Source organism: Mytilus californianus, unplaced genomic scaffold (assembly GCF_021869535.1).
Source record: "Mytilus californianus isolate M0D057914Y unplaced genomic scaffold, xbMytCali1.0.p SCAF_17, whole genome shotgun sequence".
Classification (NCBI taxonomy): domain Eukaryota; kingdom Metazoa; phylum Mollusca; class Bivalvia; order Mytilida; family Mytilidae; genus Mytilus; species Mytilus californianus.
Window position 1 is genome coordinate 11,733,402 of NW_026262659.1, and position 18,739 is coordinate 11,752,140.

Consider the following 18,739-nt stretch of genomic DNA (forward strand, 5'->3'; position numbering starts at 1 on the left):
TTCTGATTCTGATAGTGTGTTTTCAAAACAAGAATCAAAAGAATTTGTAAAGATTTGGGGCGGTCCAAAATTGCTTGTACGATTAAATGCTAAACAATGATATATTATCCAATTAAAGGGGGCGTACTCATTCTACGCCCCCCCTTAATCCATACATAATTGGATTGAGGTGAGGGGATGGGTAGACAAGTGAACCCGCCCACCCTTATGGGACTACATGTCTCTTGCATATAGACTGTATGCCCCACTCCTGATGTTTTTTAGTGGTTCCCCTTTTTTTTTAAATCCTGGATCAGCAACGGATATGGTATATGAAACATTGAATGAAGATGAAAACAGGGTAAAATATGATGTAAAGCAATGCATATATATTACTCTTCAAGAGTTTTGAAAACACACATTGGAACTGGTGCAAATGCATGTAGGGCTGGCCTACATCTGTGGTAACATGCCTTTTCGTCATCAATACAAATAAACTTGTAGGATTATTTATCCAATGAAAGAAAAATAAATACCTATCGGATCGCTTGCCAACCCGTGTATTAAAAAAGTAAGATATGAAATAACGTATTAAGGGAAATCATGAATTTATACAAAATATATTCGTTCGTATATCTGCATATCCTAGCTTGTGTTTTGTGAAAGGATCACGTACCGAAGTACCACCTACCGAGAGTTCAAATTTTTAAATTCATAATGAGAAAAATTACAATCAGTTAAACTGACAAATTCTTTGAATAGGAATAAACCATAAAGGTAATGAAAACCGTGTGTTAAACTTCAAACACAATACCAATAGCAAAGGTTACGGCTACAGCGATTATTAAAAAGAAATAGAAAGGGAGTCATACAATTTAAATTGCGTGAATTATAATATAATAGCTCAATCATTTATGACCTCGGAGTCAATACTTTCTATTTCTGTTTTCTGATATTCTCATTGCTTATTTTACTATTTCTTATATTTTATTTTCTATATACCGTTTTTACTATCAAATGCACCCCCCCCCCAAGAATAAAAATAAAGAAAAATGAAAATATCACCAAAAACCTTTGAAAAAAAAGGATAATGCGCACGTTTCCGGACCTTTGTAACAAGAGAGAAAAAAACAACCGTACGAAAAATCATAGCTGTATAAAAAAAAACATACATCTATGGTAAAATCCAGGATTTGTATAGTGAAATAAAATCCTTGGTAAAATGAAACAGTCAGTCGAATACACCGCGGACCAAGTATAAGGTGTACATGAAGTATTGCAGATTAACGACAAACTATCTGCTATTAATTCGATCACACACACACACACACACACACACACAAAACAGCAAAAAGCAGAAAAAACAAATTAATTAATAAAAAAAAACACTGTCAGTAATGGTTATACTATCTACAACAGTATAATGGAGGAACGATGTGGCGCGTGGTTGTGATTAATACGCCGCCTAGATAAACAAAACTGTGTATTGACCTTTTAGTGATAGAAAAACAGAGTTTAAATATATAAATATTCATGTTATAACTTATTGTCATACTTCCGTCAAAACTTTTAAACCAATAGCATAACACAAATTAGTTTTCGAACAGCTCTGATATTTTCTCATAAATTATAGTCAAACCCAGAGAGGTTCGAACGAAATCTTCCAAGCATAGTATCATTGGTTTCCTTCCCCCTTACTTATATTCCCCTGGTTTAAATTACACAGAATTTGAGGTATAATAGTAGTGGTTTTTAGGATTTAAAAACCACGATATGGACCACGCTCTGATTGGCTTATTTATTTTTCATTTTTGTTATCTATCATACAATTGGTTCTTAATGTAACTCGGATTTATTCTACGAAAAAGAGAATTTCCGAAGTGTACTTTCTGTTTCGATTTCACGTTATTTTATACTGCTGTTAACTGACGGGTAAGTGAGTCCTAAAGATGCAGAAAAGGGTAAACACGAAAACAAAAACTGCCTGTTTACGACCAAATAATAAACATACCTTTGCTTTAAACATTTAGGCCAAAATATCAGGCTCTGGTCCAACCTGGAATTTATAAAATTCCCTGTATAAGTTAATCACTATAAGTCTTATAACTAGTGAGTAGTGTGATCATGTTGATAGTAAGAGTTGTCCCCTGATATTCATGATTATATGATTACACGGTGTGATTATGTTGATAGTTAGAAGAAATTATTATTCATGATAAGTTGATCACACATTCAAATCATGTTGATCGATTGATTATTGCTCTTAATATTCATAATCATCATAATCATATTATTCCACAGATTGACCATGATGATCGTTTAAATATTGCCCTTTATGTTCATAATCATATGATTACACTGTTAGGCCGTGATGATCGTCTAAATATTGCCCTTGATAATCATGAACATATGATTAAACAGTTAGGCCATGATGATTGTTTGATTATTGCCATTAATATTCATAATCATATGATTACTCAGTTGGGCCGTGATGATCGTCTGATTATTGCCCTTGATAATCATGATCATATTATTAAACAGTTAGGCCATGATGATTGTTTGATTATTGCCATTAATATTCATAATCATATGATTACTCAGTTGGACCATTATGATTGTTTGATTATTGCCCTTAATATTCATAATCATATGATTACACAGTTAGGCCGTGATGATCGTCTGAATATTGCCCTTGATAATCATGATCATATGATTTAAAATTTAGGCCATGATGACTGTTTGATTATTGCCCTTAATGTTCATAACCATATGATTACACAGTTAGGCCATGATGATCGTCTGATTATTGCCCTTGATAACCATGATCATATGATTAAACAGTTAGGCCATGATGATTGATTGATTTTTGCCCCTGATAATCATGATCATATGATTGAACAGTTAGGCCATGATGATTGTTTGATTATGACCATTAATATTCATGATTATCTGATTACGCAGTTTGACTATGATGATCGTTAGATTATTGCCCTTAATATTCATGTTTATTTAATTACATAGTTTGAACATGATGATCGTTTGATTATTGCCCTGAATATTCATGATCATCTGATTACACAGTTTGAACATGATGATCGTTTGAATATTGCCCTTATATTCATGATCATCTGATTACACAGTTTCGAACATGACGATCATTTGATTATTACCCATAATAACCATAATCATATGATTGAACATTTAAACATGATAATCTATTGATTATTGCCTTTACTATTCATGATTATCTGATTACATATTTTTGATTATTGCCCTTAATATTCATAATTATCTAATTTAAGGTTTGATTATTACCCTTGATATTCATGATAGATTAGATAATGTAATATCACACTTTGATCATGTTAATCATTTGATCATTGCCCTTATTATTCATGATCCATGATTCCAGCATTTTGAGAAAGGGGGTGAGGCCGTATGGAAAACCAACGTTTGGAGCAATATGTTTAAAAGTCTATACATTTATCATATATGAAGCTCCCTGCCCCCTCTAAATCCGCCTTTAATGATCATGTGATTACAGGGTTTAATCATATCATCATTTCGAATCGATTGTTTGATTATTGTCCTTCATAACCTGGTTTAATCATGCCGATAGTTTTGATTTCTGCCCTAAAAATTCATGATCATGTTATTATATCGGTTGATCATTTTATTAGTTTGAATACTCCCCTAATGTTTATGATTATTTGGTTACACTTTGATCATGTTAATCATGTTAGTAGTTTACTTACTGCACTGGAATTACAATATATATATATAAAGCCTGTATCTAAGAACCATATCAACAATACATACATGTCATATAGACTGTACCTAAGAACCATATAGACAAAACTTATAACCTGAACCTAAAAACCATATAGACAATTAATAAAGCATATATCTAAGAACCATAAACAATACATGTACCCTATATCTAAGAACCATATATGATACATATAAACTAAACATAAGAACCATAGAAAATACATTAAGCCTATATCTAAGAACCATAGAAAATACATATAGACTGTACCTAAAGACCATAGACAACATATCAAGCTGATATCTAAGAATTATAGACAATATATAACGCCTTTATCTAACAACTATATACTATACATATAGACTGAACCTAGGAACCATATGGACAAAACATATAGCCTTTCTCTAAGACCATAGATAATTCATATAAACTAAACCTAAGAACCATAGACCATACATGAAGCCTTTATCTGAGAACCATAGACAAACCATATAGACTGAACATAAGAACCATAGACAACACATATAGACTGTACCTAAGAACCATAGACAATACATATAGACTGAACCTAAGAATCATAGACAATATATATATAGACTGAACCTAAGAACCATAGACAATACATACAGCCTATATCTAAGAACCATAGACAATACATATAGACTGAACCTAAGAACCTTAGACAATACATATAGACTGTACCTAAGAACCATAGACAATGCATATAGACTGAACCTAAGAACCATAGAAATATATATATAGAATGAACCTAAGAACCATAGACAAAACATATAGCCTATATCTAAGAACCATCGACAATTCATATAGACTGAACCTAAGAACCTTAGACAATACATATAGACTGTACCTAAGAACCATAGACAATGCATATAGACCATGTAGACTATATCTAAGAACCATAGACCATACATGAAGCCTTTATCTGAGAACCATAGACAATTCATATAGACCGAACCTAAGAACCATAGACAATGCATATAGACCAAACATAAGAACCATAGACAATGCATATAGACTATACCTAAGAACCATAGACAATACATATAGCCTATATCTAAGAACTATAGACAATGCATACAGACTGTACCTAAGCACCATAGACAATACATATAAATTGAACATAAGAACCATAGACAATGCATATAGACTGAACCTAAGAGCCATAGACAATGCATATAGACCGAACGTAAGAACCATAGAAAATGCATATGGACCATATCTGAGAACCTTAGACAATGCACATAGACTCTACCTAAGAACCATAGACAATACATATAGCCTATAACTTGGAACCATAGACAATGCATATAGCCTATAACTTCGAACCATAAACAATACATATAGACTATACCTTAAAACCATAGGCAATACATATAGCCTATATCTAAGAACCATAGACAATACATATAGCCTATATCTAAAAACCATAGACAATACATATGGCAGATTCCATATAAGAAATTGAAATGTCCGTCAAAATGAATAAATAAATAAAAATAATAATTACTTTTATTTTAAAGATAATCTGTGAATGTTTTGAGGAATAATGATGTTAGAAGAAATTATAAAAATAATTTTTGGATATGATTGTTTCCGTTTAAAGTAGAAATGATTAAAACAAGTTGAAAAAATGCAAAAATTTTGACAGAATTAACTCCCATTTTTTACACAATGTTTATGTGTTGCAATGCTTTATGTTGACACTTGTATACTGGTATTTACTAGTGTAGTCTGGTTATTCAAACATCCCTGTTCCCAAATTTGTTACTTTTTTTAGTCAAAAACATCTGTGATATATATTTTTTTTCACTTTCAAATATCTTGCTTTATAGCTCAGTGTCTGTCAATAAATCTTATGTCAGGAACATCGCTGTAAAAACTTTCAAAATCATTGTAGGTTCCAATATATGCCAGTTAAAACTGTAAGTCATGCTGTGCATAAGAAAAAACACATGTTGATTCTTTCATTTAACTTTATTCAAGCAATAGTTTTAACTTATATGTTTCCTACATAAGATCTGTCAAACTTTGTTTTCTTATGTCTGAAACATTTGAATGTGCTAACAGTTAAAGTTCTTTGACCTGTAGTGAAATCTTGTTAGATGTTAGGCTGCAGTATTTTCCAGGAGTTTTAAAAATGAATTTCAACTAGGATTTGATTTCCAATATCAGTAAAAAAAAAACAAATATATATTGTCTGTCAAAATATCTTATGTATGAAAAATCTTATGTCAGAATCAAGTCTGTCAAAATCTTATGTCAGAAACTCAATTTGTCTGTCAAATCTTATGTCAGAAATAATAAAGTCTGTCAAATCTTATGTCAGAAAAAAATAAAGTCTGTCAAATCTTATGTCAGAAATAATAAAGTCTGTCAAATCTTATGTCAGAAACAATAAAGTCTGTCAAATCTTATGTCAGAAACAATAAAGTCTGTCAAATCTTATGTCAGAAACAATAAAGTCTGTCAAATCTTATGTCAGAAACAATAAAGTCTGTCAAATCTTATGTTAGAAACATAATATTTAAGGCTTCGTTTATTTAAAAAGGATGATGCTCATAATTTTTTTTTTGGTCAAATTGTCTTTATCTTTATGAGTAAAGCATGTATTCAAAAACAGAAGTTCATTGCTTATGATTTTTGCCTAACGTGCTTATGGGAGTTGTTTCACTTTCTTACATGGAATCTGCCATATAGCCTATATCTAAGAACCATAGACAATACATATAGCCTATTATCTAAGAACCATATACAATACATATAAATTGAACATAAGAACCATAGACAATGCATATAGCCTGTATCTTAGAACCATAGACAATGCATATAGACTGAACCTAAGAACCATATCTAAGAACCATAGACAATACATATCGACCATTTCTAAGAACCATAGACAATACATATAGACTGAACCTAAGAACCATAGACAATACATATAGCCTGTATCTTAGAACCATAGACAATACATACAGCCTTAACCTAAGAACCATATTTAAGAACCATAGGCAATGCATATGGACCATTTCTAAAAACCATAGACAATACATATAGACTGAACCTAAGAACCATAGACAATACATATAGCCTGTATCTTAGAACCATAGTCAATGCATATAGCCTGTATCTTAGAACCATAGACAATACATATAGACTGAACCTAAGAACCATATCTAAGAACCATAGACAATACATATTGACCATTTCTAAGAACCATAGACAATACATATAGACTGAACCTAAGAACCATAGACAATACATATAGCCTGTATCTTAGAACCATAGACAATATATAAATCCAAATGTAACAACCATAGACAATACATTTAGCTTATACATTACCTGTAATAATTGTTATATTGAATTCAATTATTTTTCTGTCTACAGAGTTCCAGGAGACTTGGTGCATTCATTCTTAGTTAACAAATCACATTGTAAAGGTTTTGGACACACTCTGTAATGTCACACCAGATGTATTAGATACTGGTATGTATGTAGACAATATCAATAATGTTTTATTTTTAGATTTGGTAAGTGCCCCATGCATTAATTTTGAACCCCATCATTTAAAATTAAAAATTCCCTTTTTCTCTATGAATTAATTCATAGGTTTTTGGACTGGAAACATAGGTATAAAAATAAAAAGATGTGGTATGATTGCCACCAGAGACTAATTGACATAAAGGTAAGGAACTAATGGTCATTGTACAGCCTTCAACAATGAGCAAACCCATTAAAGAACAAATAAAAATGTTCAGCTGATAAATGGCCTAACTCATCAGATCAATACAAGCATGACAATTAAACCACAAAAACAACTGGAGCCAATTTATCAGCAAAAAAGATTTTTCTGATCATGTTTGTTGTGACAAATGAAATATTTAGCTTGAAAATTAAGTAAACAAGGCCCTGCTATTTATGTTTCCTAGGCTTATAATATTGGTTGAAATCCTGACCATTTGTCCACTTTTACAACAACCTCCATTTTACATAATTAAAGTGTTTTGGGCGATTTTCTGTATTAAAAGATAAACAAAAAGTGTCCTGTTTTAATATTTTCTTACACATGTAATCATCAATTTGAAACACTTTCAGCTTGTTGCAATGGTCAGAAAAGACATTTCTTAATCTACTCTTTTATATATTTCTAACACAAGAAAATATATACATTATAAAATATGTGGCAAGGAAACCCTTGGTTATTTATACAAGAATGTTATTCTATGCAAGAGTGTAATATTGATCTTCTTGCAAACCTAATGGAACTTTTACATTGGGTCATCTTCTTTGGTCAAGGTATTTAAACATTTATCTGTTCTATTACCAATTGAATAATTACAATAGTTATAAGTCTCTTTATAGTTTATTCACTTGGACCTTTAAATATCTTGTAAGAGAAATCTATCACTCAATGATTAATTTACATGAATAACAAAGATGAAAAGACATGTATCAACTCACAAAACCTCTTGCTTGCCAATTCTATGAATTCTGCAAGATCATGCATGAAAAAAAAGATATTTTCGTCAGAAACTATTTGACAGAATGTGGTCAACTGCTATACAGTAATGAGTTGTAGAGAGTTTGCTCTTTTCAGGTCTTTCATGCACCAAATTCTATACTTTCTTCTCAAAATGCAATGTGTTCTGTCTGACTTCTTTGAAAATTTATAGTTTATGTTCTAAAAGAATTAATGAGAGCTTACACATTCTAACATAAGAATTTTATATTTCAGGTTGTTCAACATCTACTATGTCAAAGTTCACATAAAACCTCAAGGAGTTAGCACACAGATGGTTGAGCAGAATAACTGAACAAAACAACAAAAAAAGATTTTAACATTCTGTAATACATGAACTATTGAAATTTTTCATAGGCACTGCACATAAATGTATATGAAAAATTATAATCTTTTGGTGTCTTTAATTATAGGAACTATTTACAAGTTGTCTAGTATATAATAATGACATGAAAAAAATACCTATTTTAAAAATATTTTTGTAATATTTAAATTATCCATGAAAATTTTCTTGAAGCTTTTTTTAAAAATTTCATTGAATAAAAGAGATGGTAGGTGGAAATTCTGCTTAGATAATATGAAAACTAACTAAACAAATAGTATACATGTATACTACTTTTGGAATATGATACCTACATCTTTATCGAAGCATAATTGAGTATAACAATAATTAAAATCAATACCATCGATTGTTTGTAAATATTTATGCTTATATTTCAATAATGAGTAAAAGTCATTATCATTAATTGAAACAACTTGCTCAGAAATGCTTACCAATAATTAGAACCAAGGTGTGAAGGACATATTATCCATTACATTTTGTAAATTATCAGAATATATGTGACATTAGCAAAAGGACTATTTTAGTTTTTGATTATATAAGCTGAATACTTAATGAGGCCATCACTTGTTATATTAAAAACACATTTTGACGTAAAGGCATATTTACAAACACATTAGTTTTAGATAATACAGGTAATAACAGAAACAAAGGTATTAAACACATTTGTGTTACAATTCTGTTGTTTACAGAGTATACACATATTTATAAACAACTAATAAATATAGATTCTACCATTGCATCGAGTGTGATACGATATTAATCCACTCGAGACAGTTAAATTTTCAAATTTAAAACTAGAGGCTCGCCGAGCGTTTTAAATATTTAAAATTTAACTGTCGAGAGTGGATAAATATCGTATTACACGAGATTTGGTGGTGGAATCTGTTTGTCTAATGATTTTCTAACAATATGAAGGCAAACTTATTCCTTCTTTTCGAATGATCTGCAAAAAGATGTGTTCTTTCTATCTGACGTCATCAGGCATGGTTGCCTTTTATCATGCCGTCACAATAGAAAATTCAGAGGAAAACAAGAAAATTCGACGTCTTAATCGGATTTTAACCAATGAAGAACTGAGATCAAACGAACCACACGTTGATTAAATTGTTTCATACAATGGGTGCAGAAAGGGATAAATTGACGAAGAATTAGAGAAAATAATATAAACCTGAAATATTTGTTAGCTGTGATTATAATATACAGTCTATATATATTGTCTGTGGTTCTTCAAGAAAGTTTATATAAATTGTCTGCAGTTTTTCGATACAGACTATATAAATTGTCTGTATATGAATAAGGAGATATGGTATATGTTTGCCAATGAGACAACTATCCACCAAAGTTCAAATGATTTTAGCAGTTATTGACAACCATACAAAATTCTACAATGAAAAAAATAACCCATACCATATAGTCAGCATTAAAAGGCATCAACATGAAAAAAAATGAAACAATTCAATTGAGAAAACTAATGTCTTAACTTATAGAAAATCAATTTACAAATATGACAGACATGAACCAACAACAACCACTGAACTTCATTGTCCTTACTTGGGAAAGGCACACCAATACTGCAGTTATAAGATACTGTCTGCATTTATTGTCTGTGGTTGTTAGATACAGTGGGTATATGTTGTCTGTGGTTGTTAGATGCAGTCTGTTAATGTTGTCTGTGGTTCTAAGATACAGTGTGTATATGTTGTCTGTGGTTCTTAGATACAGTGTGAATATGTTGTCTGTGTATATTGTCTGTGGTTGCTAGATACAGTGGGTATATGTTGTCTGTGGTTGCTAGATACAGTGTGTATATGTTGTCTGTGGTTGCTAGATACAGTGTGTATATGTTGTCTGTGGTTCTTAGATGCAGTGTGTATATGTTGTCTGTGGTTCTTAGATACAGTGTGAATATGGTGTCTGTGGTTCTTAGATACAGTCTGTGTATATTGTCTGTGGTTGCTAGATACAGTGTGTATATGTTGTTTGTGGTTGCTAGATACAGTGGGTATATGTTGTCTGTGGTTGCTAGATACAGTGTGTATATGTTGTTTGTGGTTGTCAAATGCAGTCTGTTTAAATTGTCTGTGGTTGTTAGATGCATTCTGTGTATATTGTCTGTGGTTCTTTGATAGTCTTTGAATATTGTCTTTGGTTGCTAGATACATTGTGTATATGTTGTCTGTGTTTGTTAGACACAGTTTGTATATGCTGTTTGTGGGTTGTAGATACAGTCTGTATATTGTCTGTGGTTGTTAGATGCATTCTGTGTATATTGACTGCGATTGCTAGATACAGTGTGTATATATTGTCTGTGCTTGTTGGACAGAGCCAGTATATGCTGTCTGTAGGTTTTAGATACAGTCTGTATATGTTGTCTATGGTTGATAGGTAAATCTAGAATAGAGGTTATATAGAAACAGGGAATGTGTCAAAAAGACAACCGATGTGTCTTTAACGAATAGAGAAAATCCAACATCTGGAGGCGGGCTTCAGTTTGCTCATAAAATAATGTATACTAGTTCAGTTAAAAAAAGGAATATATATATAAAAAGAAGATGATGTATGATTGCCAATGAGACAACTCCACAAGAGACCAAATGACACAGAAATCAATAGCTATAGGTCATCGTACGGCCTTCAACAATGAACAAAGCCTGAAACTGCATAGTCAGCTATAAAAGGCCCCGAAATCACTAATGTAATACAATTCAAAAAACAAAAAACTAACGGCATAATGTACAAAAAAAAAATGAAAGAAAAACAAATATGTAACACAACAAAAAACGACAACCACTGAATTACAGGCACCTGACTTGGGACCAGCAGTGAGCACATAGATACATAATGTGGCGGGAGTTGAACATGTTAGCGGGAGTCCAACCCTCTCCTAACCTGGAACTGTGGTGTAACAGTACAACATAAGACCGAACTATAAAAATCAGTTGAAAAAGGCTGAACTCATCAGATGATACACATAGAAATAAATAAAACAAAACAACGTGGACGTGACCGGGTATTGTACATCCCAACAACATAAAGACACTAAGTACAGATCTGAGAGTACTCGATCGAAGTTACCGGCAGCTAGTTCAAAGCCAATATCAACTTATATAAAAAAAAATGCATTCATCCAAGACTAAATTATTAATCAGTACACATCCACCATCCAATGGATTTAGTGTAAAGACATCATAAACAGTCAGAGAAAAACATGACCTTGTGCAATGCCAAGATACGAGAGTCGATAGATTGTAGATCAATGAAAGTGTGTATATATATAACAATAATATCATTGAGTTTGCTTTTAACTTACTGATAACAAAATCAATATTAACACAAAAAAAAACCATCATTCAAAGATTTACATGGTAATTATATAATATGAAAAAAGTGTGTACCGTTTTGTATGATGTAATTGGACCTTATGATACAAAGTATACGGTCATTTGATAATTCTGTAAGTGTTGTATGATGTACTAGTAATTGGACCTTATGGTGTAAGGTAAATGGTTATTTGGTACAGTCTATAAAGACTTTGTAAAGAATCACTCTGATTCAAACAAAAAATTCTCTGAAACTGACATTATCAAGATGCTTGATTTCTTGATTGACAACATATTTGTTACGTTTGGAGGACGTGTTTTTCAACAGACTGTCGGAATTCCAATGGGAATCAATTGTGCCCCTCTTCTTGCCGACTTGTTTCTTTATTATTATGAGGCTGACTTCATACAGGAACTTCTTAGGAAGAAAGATAAGAAGTTAGCAATATCCTTTAACTCTACATTCCGCTATATAGATGATGTTCTCTCACTAAATAATACAAAATTTGGTGACTATGTTGAACGAATCTATCCCATCGAACTAGAGATAAAGGATACTACAGATACAGTTAAGTCTGCCTCATATCTTGACTTACATCTAGAAATTGACAATGAGGGTTGGTTGAAAACAAAACTTTACGACAAAAGAGATGATTTCAGCTTCCCAATTGTGAACTTTCCATTTCTATGTAGCAACATTCCAGCAGCGCCTGCATAAGGAGTATATATCTCCCAATTGATACGATATTCCCGGGCTTGTGTTTCCTATCATGATTTCCTTGATAGAGGATTGCTGCTCACAAGGAAGCTATTAAACCAAGAGTTCCAAATGATGAAGTTGAAGTCATCCCTTCGTAAATTTTACGGACACCATCACGAGTTGGTTGACCGTTATGGAATAACCGTTTCACAGATGATATCGGATATGTTCCTTATGTCGTAACTACAATACACTCCCTTTTCACGAATGTGAATTACCGAATTAGACTATTTATCGGATTTGTAATAACATAAGCAACACGACGGGTGCCACATGTGGAGCAGGATCTGCTTACCCTTCCGGAGCACCTGAGATCACCCCCAGTTTTTGGTGGGGTTCGTGTTACTTAATCTTTGGTTTTCTATGTTGTGTCATCTGTACTATTATTTGTCTGTTTGTCTTTTTATTTTTGGTCATGGCGTTGTCAGTTTGTTTTCGATCTATGAGTTTGACTGTCCCTCTGGTATCTTTCGTCCCTCTTCTATAAGTGTTGCGTGTGGTTATTTGACCTAATTGTATAAGGTATGTTGTTTTTTAGTACAGTCTATAAGTTTTGAGACAATTCGACCTTGAGGTATGAAGTATATAGCTATTTGATTCATTCTATGATTGTTGTCTGAGGTATTTGGATCTTCTGGTATAAGATATGTAGCTATTTAAAACAGTATAAATTGAATGTTGTAAGAGATTATTCGAATTAAAAGGGTACGTCAAGAAAAGTTTTGAATCTTGATAGTAATTGTAACAAGCATTATTTGTTGAATAAAATTATAATGTGTTACAGTACATACAATTATTATTGAAGCTTTTAATGGATTCTGCTTCGTTTCATGAAAAATAAATGGCCAACTAGCTTCAAAAGTCTTTGTTTAGGGTTGAATAAATCGTACTTTGTAAACAAACAAAAAACTCTGATACAATATATATCACGTTCGGAGGACGTTTTTTTCCTACAAACTATCGACCGAATCCCATGGAAAGCAACTGGGCTCTTCTTCCTGCCGAATTGTTCCGTTATTCACATGAGACAGACTCCATACGGAGCTTCTACGGAAGAATGAAAAGAAGCTAGCATTATAATTTATGAGTTCACTTTTTGCTATCTAGATGAGGTCATCACATTGAATAATTCAAAGTTTGGTGACTATGTTGAACAAATCTATCCCATTGAACGTGAAATTAAGGATACACAATATACAGATAAATCTGCCTCATATCATGACTTATATCTAAAATTGACAATGAGTATCGGCTGAGATCAAAACTTTACGACAATATAGAGATGATTCAGCTTCCCACTGTACATTTTCCGTTTCTATGTAATGACATCCCAGAAGCAGCTGCATATAGATTATTTATCTCACAGTTGATATGATATTCAAAAGTTTGCATTCCCTATCATGATTTCCTTAATAGGGAATTGCTGCTTAAAAGGAAGATATTGACATATGAGTTCCAAGTGGTAGAGTAATCTATAGACAACATGTATCTAGGAATCACACCATCTACAGACATCTTGTATTGGGAACCATACCATCTATAGACAACTTATACCGAGGAAACAACACCATAAATGACAACTTGTATAAATTTAAGAACCACACATTCTATAGATAACATATATCTAGGAACCATACCATCTGTACACAACTTGAATCAAGGAACCACACCATATATGGACAACATGTACTAAGGAACCACACCATCTATAGACAACTTGTATTTAGGAACCCCAACATCTATAAAAAACTTATATCGAGGAACAAAACCATATAAAGATAACCTGTATCTAGGAACCACACCATATATAGATAATCCACCAGGCACGCAACGTCATTTCAACGTTGAAATGTGGTTGATATTTCGTCATGACGTTGCTTCAACGTTGTTTCAACGTTGTAACAGCAACGTCGAAGTTATGTTGCAGAAAGTAAGTTGATTCAACGTTGAATTTTAGTTGAATTTTCAATGTTGAAGTTAGGTTGACATAAATATGTTGTTTCAACGTTAAATGTTGGTTGACATGTCGACGATGGAGGTTCGTCCAGAAAAAAAATTGTATGCATCGGTGTAAAAAATTATCCACCATTAGCGTTAAAGGTGAATAATTATAGTTGTACATCCTTTGTTATTGTATCAACAAAAGTTCATAAATAAGGATTTTGCTATGAAAAATTGTAATCAATGTTTCCTTTCATTTTTTTTTGTACAATATCTAGTAAAATTAGGAATATTCCAAAACCGGGACGTTTATCAAAATCATAAAAGTGTATAAATTTAAATTATCATTCATCGAAATATGCTACTAACTAATTTGTTATTATCCGGAAATATATTAATCAAAGATAAGACACAGCATGTGAAAGTGCGGCATCTACACGGATTAGCACTCCCAATAATCTATTGATAAAATTATCACGTGACATGATGCTGATTAATGTATGACCACACGTGTGTAACCGCCTTTTTCAAACGCGGAAATTGTATAATTTTCCTGGACATTATTTAGGACCGTTTTCATCAAAGAAGAATTCATAGAAATGTAAGTGTTTCTTTAAATTATTATCCGTTGCTGTACTAATTGTCTTTTAATGCTTGTGTGATGTTAACATTGGGAGATTATAAATGCACAAACGTACGTGTATATTTTGAAAATCTCGCCATAGTGTATGTTGTAAAGATAACATTACTGACTTCAGTGTGTACACCATATTTTTTGTTGTACGTTCAAATTTATTACTGCACTTCTATATAAATATGTACTACAATCTAGAAACACCATACTCAGCCTACATACAGCTCATTTTAGTTATTTACTACGGATTTGTTAAAGAAAAGGAACTTTTGCGAAGTAAGATTATCATCTCCCCCTTTTTTATCTAAAGTTTTAACCCGTCATCCATAATCACACTATTTTAATTATTGTCAACTATTCTCTGAAATTTTTAATAATTTTACAAATTTAAAATATTGCTTGGCGATGATGATCGATGTTATTCTTTTTTTTTGCACAGGTATTAGAGACAGAACAGTAACTTAGGAAAGGGACAGATCAGTAACTTAGGAAAGAAAGATTTAAGGATAAAAGTAATAGCTGTCAAGGTATGTTTTTTTTTTAAAATTTTTAACATTTTATCAATAATCAGTATGTATGTTGGATTGCCTGTGTTGTTTGTGTGAACTTTGTGATTTGAATTGATTTATATGCTCTATATGGGCCCTTTAATTAGGAATACTAGTAAAGACATTTGATTTGATTTGATTTTATTTGGATTAATATTTTTTTTAATGCATATCAAATTTAAAACATAACCTCTGCAATCAATAAGACAGGTGGTATTGTTACAATAGATCCTGGTGTTCGAGATGGGTGGCATTGTTACAACAGATCTTGGTATTCAAGATGGGTGGCATTGTTACAATAGATCCTGATGCTCGAAATAGGTGGCATTTTAACAGTAGATCCTGGTGCTCGAGATGGGTGGCATTGTTTCAATAGATCCTGCTGCTCGAGATGGGTGGCATTGTTATAATAGATCCTGGTGCTCGAGATGGGTGGCATTGTTACAATAGATCCTGGTGCTTGAGATGGGTGGCATTTTAACAATAGATCCTGGTGCTCGAGATGGGTGGCATTGTTACAATAGATCCTGGTGCTCGAGATGGTTGGCATTGTTACAATAGATCCTGGTGCTCGAGATGGGTGGCATTTGTACAATAGATCGTGAGTTCGAGATAGGTGGCATTTTAACAATAGATCCTTGTGCTCGAGATGGGTGACATTGTTACAATAGATCCTGGTGCTCGAGATGGGTGACATTGTTACAATAGATCCTGGTGCTTGAGATGGGTGGCATTGTTACAATAGATCGTGGTGGCCGAAATAGGTGGCATTTGAACAATAGATCGTGGTGCTCGAGATAGGCGTCATTGCTACATTGTACATGTACAGGAGCGAAAAAAATGGTAAAAACGGATCCGCTATTATATAAACCAGTAAATTATTTAAAAAAAACCTGGCCTATATAACATTTTATTCCCTGCCTTTGGCGTTCTACGTAATTGCTAAGTCATGTTTACAAAATATTATTTGTGTTTGTTTTTTCAGGAAGAGTAATGGAGGCCTACACAAATATAACAGAAGCTGAATTAAAGAAGGATTATGCACCAGAAATGGTTGGAGGAGTTTAGAGACTACAATTCATTTTCATGAAAATAATAAAAATTGATGAAGAGATTATTTGTATTCATTTACCAGATCACCTTTTGGCTATATTTAATTTAGCTTTTGTCATAACTTGACATCTGTTGTACTGTTTTTTTTTCAAATCTTGCTGATGTCCTCTGTAGAGTCATGTGGCTTCAATATCTTGTGTGGTTACTAACTATTATAGATATAAGAAGATGTGGTATGATTTCCAATGAGACAAATATCCACCAGAGTCCAATTGACGTGGAGGTCACTAAACGGACTTCAACAATAAGCACACACCACACCGTATAGACCGCAATACAGAAGACCCGGACACAATACACCTTTCAATAATCAACTCAAACGAGAAAAACCAACCGCCTAAATTTGTAACAACAAACACATGTGACTGATGAACCAACAACAAGCAATGTATTGCTTATTTCAACATGAAAGAATGTTGCTGCAATATTAGGGTGACGTTGTTTCAATGTTAAGTTTCAACCTATATTCAATCAAAAATCAACGTTGATACAATGTTGAAAATATAACGTTGTTTCAACGTCAGATATTCAACGTTGTGTCAACTTTCAAAACCAACCGTTATTTCAACGTCTTTTCAACGTTACAGATCAACGTTGATTCAACGTTGTTTCAACGTTGAAATGCCTGCTGGGAACTTATATCTAGTAACCACACCGTCTGTATAGACACCTGCTATCTAGGAACCAAGCAATATATAGATAAATAAAGGCGTCAGTAGTACACCGCTGTTCGAAAGTCATAAATCGATTGAAAGAAAACAAATCCGGGGTACAAATTAAAACCGAGGGAAACACATCAACTATATGAGGAAAACAACGAAACAACAGAAACACTAAAGTGCAACAAAAAACCAAACGACAATGCAACACACACAGAAACGAACTATAAGATAACAACTGCCATATTGCTGACTTGGTACAGGACATTTTAAGAAAAAATGGTGGGTTGAACCTGGTTTTGTGGCTAGCCAAACCTCGTGCTTTTATGGCAATGTTAAATATAACACTAAAAGGACAACATTACATGACAGGACTACAGTACAAATAAATGCAAGAACTTTCAGGACAAAGAAATACACAAATAAACAATACAATAATACATGCTAATAGTTAGCAAAGGTACCAGGCTTATAATTTAATACGCCAGACGCGCGTTTCATCTCCATAAGACTAAGTTATTTCTTGGAACCATACCATCTAAAGACAACTTGTATCCGTATCCAGAAACAATACCATATATTGTATTTAGGAACAATACCTTCAATAAATAACTTATTTCTAGAAACCATACCATTTATTTAAAACTTGTATCTGGGAACCACACCATCTATAGACAATTTGTATCTAAGAACCACGCCATCTTAACACGCCATCTTAAGATAACCTTAGGAATAGATTACCTTAGCTGTATTTGGCAAAAAATTTAGGAATTTTAGTCCTCAATGCTTTTCAACCTCATACTTTTTTGGGCCTTTTTAACTTTGTTGGATTCGAGCATCACTGATGAGTCTTTTGTAGACGAAACGCGTGTCTGGCGTAAATAAAAAATGTAGTCCTGGTATCTATGATGAGTTTATTTATATCTAGGAACCATACTATGTATTTAAAACTTGTATCAAGCAACCATTACATCTATAGAAAACTTGTATCTAAGAACCAAACCACATATAAACAACTTATATCTAGGAACCACGCCTTATATAAATAACTTATATCTAGGAACCATACCTTCTATAAATAACTTATTTCTATGAACCATGCCATTTATTTAAAACTTGTATCTAGGAACCAC

General features: G+C 32.6%; 2 long non-coding RNA genes across 4 annotated transcripts; both read left to right on the forward strand.

Moving 5' to 3' along the window:
- Nucleotides 1-1,690: 1,690 nt before the first annotated feature.
- LOC127726408 (uncharacterized) lies at nt 1,691-9,146 on the forward strand. 3 transcript variants are annotated; one of them, XR_007993517.1, is made up of 3 exons: nt 1,691-1,713; nt 7,157-7,255; nt 8,505-9,146. It is a non-coding gene; the product is annotated as an uncharacterized LOC127726408 (long non-coding RNA). The 3 variants fall into 3 exon arrangements; XR_007993515.1 differs by lacking the exon at nt 1,691-1,713 and adding an exon at nt 1,817-1,911; XR_007993516.1 differs by lacking the exon at nt 1,691-1,713 and adding an exon at nt 1,894-1,940.
- Nucleotides 9,147-15,099: 5,953 nt separating this feature from the next.
- Nucleotides 15,100-16,944, forward strand: LOC127726417 (uncharacterized). The gene is made up of 3 exons (XR_007993528.1): nt 15,100-15,253; nt 15,726-15,813; nt 16,820-16,944. It is a non-coding gene; the product is annotated as an uncharacterized LOC127726417 (long non-coding RNA).
- The last annotated feature ends 1,795 nt before the right edge of the window (nt 16,945-18,739 follow it).